Source organism: Bos javanicus, chromosome 3, assembly GCF_032452875.1.
Source record: "Bos javanicus breed banteng chromosome 3, ARS-OSU_banteng_1.0, whole genome shotgun sequence".
NCBI classification, from domain to species: domain Eukaryota; kingdom Metazoa; phylum Chordata; class Mammalia; order Artiodactyla; family Bovidae; genus Bos; species Bos javanicus.
The window spans coordinates 85,298,475-85,304,811 of NC_083870.1; the positions used below are offsets into that span (position 1 = coordinate 85,298,475).

At 39.8% G+C, this 6,337-nt stretch overlaps 1 non-coding gene across 1 annotated transcript; it reads left to right on the forward strand.

The window, feature by feature from the left end:
• The first annotated feature begins 3,865 nt into the window (after positions 1–3,865).
• On the forward strand, positions 3,866–3,937 carry TRNAW-CCA (transfer RNA tryptophan (anticodon CCA)). Its single transcript has one exon. It is a non-coding gene; the product is annotated as a tRNA-Trp (tRNA).
• The last annotated feature ends 2,400 nt before the right edge of the window (positions 3,938–6,337 follow it).

The following is a 6,337-nucleotide window of genomic DNA, read 5'->3' on the forward strand; positions in this document are numbered from 1 at the left end:
TTAAGGTAACACCTCTACTCTATAACAGTGGGGGCCTCAAATTCCAATCTTCACCTCCCAAAATTTGGGAAAGTGGCAGGGTGAGGGATAAGACTAAAGAAGTTTGATAAAAATTTGTGACTTCAAATGACAACTTTAGGGATTTGGAATTTTTATTCTGCAAGCATAGAAAAACCACAAAAGCTTTTGACCAAAGTGCATGTACAAAGTAATATTTTTGAAAATCAGTCTGGCAACAGGACTTGGGGTAGGTTTCTATTCTTCAGACAGGACAATGTTCTTCTAGAATCTCTCTTCTAGGACCATCATCCAAATGAATTTTAGGCCAGTGAGGGCTTTATTCTTTATGCCATCTTGGAGAGAGCCCTCTTAATCAGGGAAATGGAGCTATTAGCACACTGGCAGTCTTTTCTATTCTGCATTTTAAATTAATTCAATTTATTTCTGGATAAAATATCTGTATAAATCAAGCTAGTTTGAAAAACTGACAGCCCCATGAAAAAAATGTTTGGGGAAAAAAGATCATATGCATGACTAAGCTATATATTAATTTAACCAAGTGTTCTGATTAAATCAGAAAGAGAATAAAAATGGCATAATGGGACCATCGTCACTCAACAAATTGGGGTCAGGATCCTCTCCCCACACAGCACCGTTGCAATGAAGTACTGCGTCTGGATGAAAGATGGAATTTTCAGAGCAGGTCAGATCTGAGTTCAAATCTTGAATGTAAACTCCAAGCAGTCAGGCATGTTTTGCCCACCCTTATAGCCCTGGTACCTATGACAGTATCTGATTCAAAGTAGGTATCTTATAAACCTTTGCCAAAATCAAAATCAAAAGAATTCAGACCTACCGCTTAGCCAACTGGAAAATACTAGATGAGTGCTTTCCACTTACTGCATCTCCATTTCTCATCTATAAAAGAGAGAGAAAAATATTTACTTTATAGATGTAGTATAAGGGTTAGTGGGAGAAGGCAATGGCACCCCACTCCAGTACTCTTGCCTGGAGAATCCCATGGATGGAGGGGCCTGGTAGGCTACAGTCTATGGGGTCGCTAAGAGTTGGACATGACTGAGTGACTTCACTTTCACTTTTCACTTTCATGCATTGGAGAAGGAAATGGTAACCCACTCCAGTATTCTTGCCTGGAGAATCCCAGGGACAGAGGAGCCTGTTGGGTGCTGTCTGTGGGGTCACACAGAGTCGGACACGACTGACTCAACTTAGCAGCAGCATAAGGGTTAGTGATAATGAAAGTAAGAAAGATATGGACATGTGAAATGGGATAGTGTAGATACCCATTCCTGAACCCAGATGGAAAGCTGGTTCCCTTTCAGGTGCTTCCCAGCATGCTTTGCTAGGATGGGGCTTTGTCCTAAAGGGTCCTAACTGAGCCAGATGTTATTCAGGGTTACATCTTTCAGAGGGGTTATCAGAGTAATTTTACTAGTGGATGCTCAATTGTTGAAATTAAATTTTCCAAGGTAGTAGAACTTTGAACTAAATTATTCCTACTTAGCAATTAGTTCATCTAGGAAGATGATGGTTGCACACATAATAGGCATTTAAAAAATTTAAAGATGATGGATGCCCACATTTAAAAATTATTTGTATTATTCTATGACTTCTCACACCAAGAGATGCTGGGTTTTTCTTCCTCGTCGTTTTAGCCCCTACAACAAAGTCCCTTCTAAAGTATTCCCATTTTGAATATGAGGAAATAGACTTGGGAGAAATTAAGTGATAAACTCACAGTCACACATTAAGTAAAGAGCAGAGCTGACATTTGATCCAGGACTTTTGGGTTAAAAGCCATTGAACTTTATGGAGGTCTTCCATATGTATTTGGTGATTGAATTAGTGGGCAAAGGCCAGTCACACTCAACTTTAAGTTTCCTTCAGTCACAAAATGTTCTTAGCTCCCGCCATGAAGATATTAAAAACAAGAAATCTGGCTTAGGTTCAGTTGCTAAAAGCATGTGTAGTCTGGAACTGTTAGGTTTTTGTTAGACTATTCATAAGTATATATCAGGCTTTCAAGAGCAAGGGCATCCTTTTGATTTATTATGTACTCTCCCTTCCACCAAAGAAAGAGAAATGAAATAAAATATAGAAAAGGCCAAGGTAAAGAGGCTGTGAATTTAATGGACATCACTGTGGTAGCAAACATTTATTGTGTACCAATTATGTAAGAGGCCTTCTGCTATGTGCTTTACATACATTATTTCACAAGGGCCCTCTGAGAGCATATTGTTGTCCACATGTTGTAAAAGAAGACACTGCTCAAAACTCTCCACTGGCTTCCTATTCCACTAGGATAGTATCTAATGTTTGCACCGTGGCTCACAGAGCCCTCCAGGACCAATCTGATTATCATAAATTGAGTGTAAGGAACAGTATCATGAGGGAGGTGAACACCTGGGATGTCTGCCCTACTGCAGATACAGGGATGCACTGAATTGCACAGAAATATTATGGTCTCTGTTCTTCTGTTCCAAGTAAGGAAACCTGCTTCAGTTCAAGCACCAGCCAGGAGACAGAGTGGGCCAGGTCAAACCTTCCCAGCTCCATGGTGACATCACACTCACAGAGAAAGTGGGATTGTGGAGCCACCAAAAGATGAAGGCCCTCCCCATGGAACAAATGCTAAGATGCAATTACTGTTTGTGGCATACGTGAAGACACAGACTTCCTTAAGGAGATTTTGATTAAAAACTGAAATAAATTATTTAGTTAAAATGGAGAGTGAACAGTTAAAGAGATAAAGGCTTGCCTATGGGACAAGAGACAGAGGGACGCCTTAGACTGTAATATGTTCACATCCCTATAGGATGTCAGTTTCACCTTCCAGAGGATCCATCAATCTCTTTGAGAGATGATTCACTAATTCAGAAGTTAGCATTCCATGGGATGCTTGCTTTGAACTCAGTTTACTCTTACTTGCTTTGATGACCATGGAAAATGGATATGGAAGATGGAAGAGAATTATCTCATACTGCTGGTGGAAGTTGTGCTTATCTAAGCCTCCTGGGTAATGAAGATGGCAGGTCTTTGACCTGGGCTCTGCAAGACTATCTCTGTGACAACTAAGAACTGTGCCAGACAGTCATCAGTTCTGGACATGGCCTTCCCACCAGCCCTCTATCACTATCCTTTACCCACCCCTGACAGGTAGAAAGCAAATTTGCATAACAAACTGTTTAAACATTCCATTGTGATCCACCTTCAAGGCACTCTTTGTCCTCGACAGCTCTAATGGTTAGTGACCCCTTCAAATTCAACATCATTTGTCAAATCAAATTAGGCTTGTTACTAATTGTAAGGCAGTGACATTCATCTTTTTGATGCTTTCAAACCAGTCTGAGGTAAAGTTCTCGTATGGAATCAGGCTTGGTATGCTGAATGAGTCACTTCCTCAATGAGGCAATTGTCAGAAAAATAGGAGACTTAGCTTGAGGGTAAATATTGTTGGGTCACTTGAAATGTATGCAGATTTGACATTTCTCTTCTGATTAGCATGTCTACACATTAAAGTTTTTTGTATGTCACATCGGATAGTTCAGATGCCAGAGTAATGTCAGTGAGCACTTGATAGAAACTTAATTTTGTTCTTGATAATGAAAATGGGTGGATTAAGGAGGAAACGTAAGGTAGGAACCTCGTTAGGTGACACATGAAATGTATAGGAGGGTATTCAGAATAAAAAGAAAATACTGGAGAGGAAAGTAATATTATCCACTGTGTGCCAGTAGATCTTTCTCTCTCTCTCTCTCTCTCTCTCTCTCTCTCTCTCTCTGTCTCTCTGTATATATATGGATGTATATGTGTGTGTGGCATATATATACACTAATATAGGGCTTCCCTGGTGGCTCAGGTGGTAAAGAATCTGCCTCCAAAGCAGGAGACCCAGGTTCAATCCCTGGGTTGGGAAGATCCCTTGGAGGAGGGCATGGCAACCCACTCCAGAATTCTTGCCTGGAAAGTCCAAGGGACAGAGGAGCCTGGCAGACTACAGTCCCTAGTGTTCTTGCCTGGAAAATTCCATGGGCAGAGGAGCCTGGCAGGCTACAGTCCATAGGGTCACAAAGAGTCAGACATGACTGAGCATATGAACATGCCCATGTGTATGTGTGTGAAAATATATATGTGCACTAATATATTTATACATACACACACACACACAGTGAAGGCAAAAGTCGCTTAGCCGTGTCAGACTCTTTGCAGCCCCACAGATTATATAGTCCATGGAATTCTCCAGGCCAGAATACTGGAGTGGGTAGTCATTCCCTTTTCCAGAAAATCTTCCCAACCCAGGGATCGAACCCAGGTCTCCCACATTGCAGGCGGATTCTTTACTAGCTGAGTCACAAAGGAAGCCCAAGAATACTGGAGTGGGTAGCTTATCCCTTCTCCAGAGGATTTTCCCAACCCAGGAATCGAACCAGGGTCTCCTGCATTGCAGGTGGATTCTTTACCAACTGAGCTATCAGGGACTTATTTATTTAAAGAGGATCATAATCTTTAAAAGGATTAAATTAATTATACACACAATAATTTAATCCTTTTAAAGATTATGATCCCCTTTGAATAGATAAGAGACATGAAACACTTAGCCTAATGTCAAACAGTAAAATAGCAGAACTAGAATTTCAAACTTAAGCCTGTGTGATGCCAAAGTCCAAGATTCTCCTAACATAGCATTCTGTCTCCTTAAGATACAAAATGTTCAACCTTGCCCTGACAGGAAACCTTAATTGAAAGTGGTAAGCATACCATATAAATTCCATATATATATGTGTTAGTATACTGTATTGGTGTTTTTCTTTCTGGCTTACTTCACTCTGTATAATAGGCTCCAGTTTCGGGGGGATGATTTGGGAGAATGGCATTAAAACATGTATAATATCATATAAGAAACGAATCACCAGTCCAGGTTTGATGCAGGATACAGGAAGCTTGGGGTTGGTGCACTGGGATGACCCAGAGGGATGGTATGGGGAGGGGGGTATGGGAGGGGGGTTCAGGATGGGGAACACATGTACACCCGTGGCGGATGCATGTTGATGTATGGCAAAACCAATACAATAAGGTAAAAAAAAAAAAAAAAAAAAAGAGAAAGTGGTAAGCAGCATCTAGGTATCCTGATTCTATCCTCAGTTTGCAAATATAAAATCAGAAGTTCAGAGGATTTCCTGGTTTAATTTTTACAGATAATGAATATCCAGTCTCCACTTGAATACTTCCAGTGGCCAGGAGATTTTTCTTTCCCTATTCATCCATCCATGTCTATCTTGGTTCCCATACTGCTATGTTTATTCATAAACCAATATCTCTACCTATGACCTTATATGTTTAAATGTACAATTGTATTCCACATCTAATTATGACTTGAGAATATTTGCTCTGCTAGAGACTGTAGTGCCTATCATTTATTTTATAATTTATTCATCACAATAAGCCAATAATATATGCCCTATTTTTACCCCTAATTTACTGAAGAAGAATGTGAACTTATGAAACTAAATAACTTGTCCAAGTCACATAATTAAGGGTAATAATACATCAAAGTAGTGCAACAACTTCCAGTTTCAACCTTTTCCTAACATGATAGCAATCCATAGCATGCAATATGCAAGGACAGCATGATCAGGAGAAGAAATGCAGCCATAATCTTCAATTTGAAGTTGGCTATGTAATCCTACGCTTTTATTTCCTGCTGCCAAAATTTTATAGAATATAGCACCGAAGAGCAATGAAAAGGTGGTCCAGATAAATCCCAGCTTTCACCATCATCTGTGTACACACTGTACCACTGGAGACCTCTCTCATATCTCACACCATACATTAGATCAGTGGTTGTCAAACTATGGCCCACAGCCAAAACTTGTTCACTTTCTGATTTTTAAAGAAAGTTTTATTGGAACACATCTACAACCTTTAATTTACATATTGTTATGGCTGTTTCCTCACTACGAGGGCAGAGTTATAGTGTCTCCAGAGACTGTATAGTTCACAAAGCCTAAAATATTACTCTCTGACCCTTTTAAAGAAAGTTTGTCAGCTCCGGCATTATAACTTTTGCATAATTTCTTCATTTTACTTATATAGAATGTATACAGAGGGAATGATAGGCTGTCATAGGGTGGCCACATGCACTGCATGAGAAATTGCAAAGTAACAGCCAAAATAATTTGGCAATTTTGAGTTGGAGAACTGAGACAAAGAAATGTTATCCAAACTGTATTTTAGTTCAAGCCCTCTACTGTTAACACAGCAATTCTGAAATGGCTTCTCTAATCCTCAGTGAAGCACCAGAGGATGTTAACTGTAT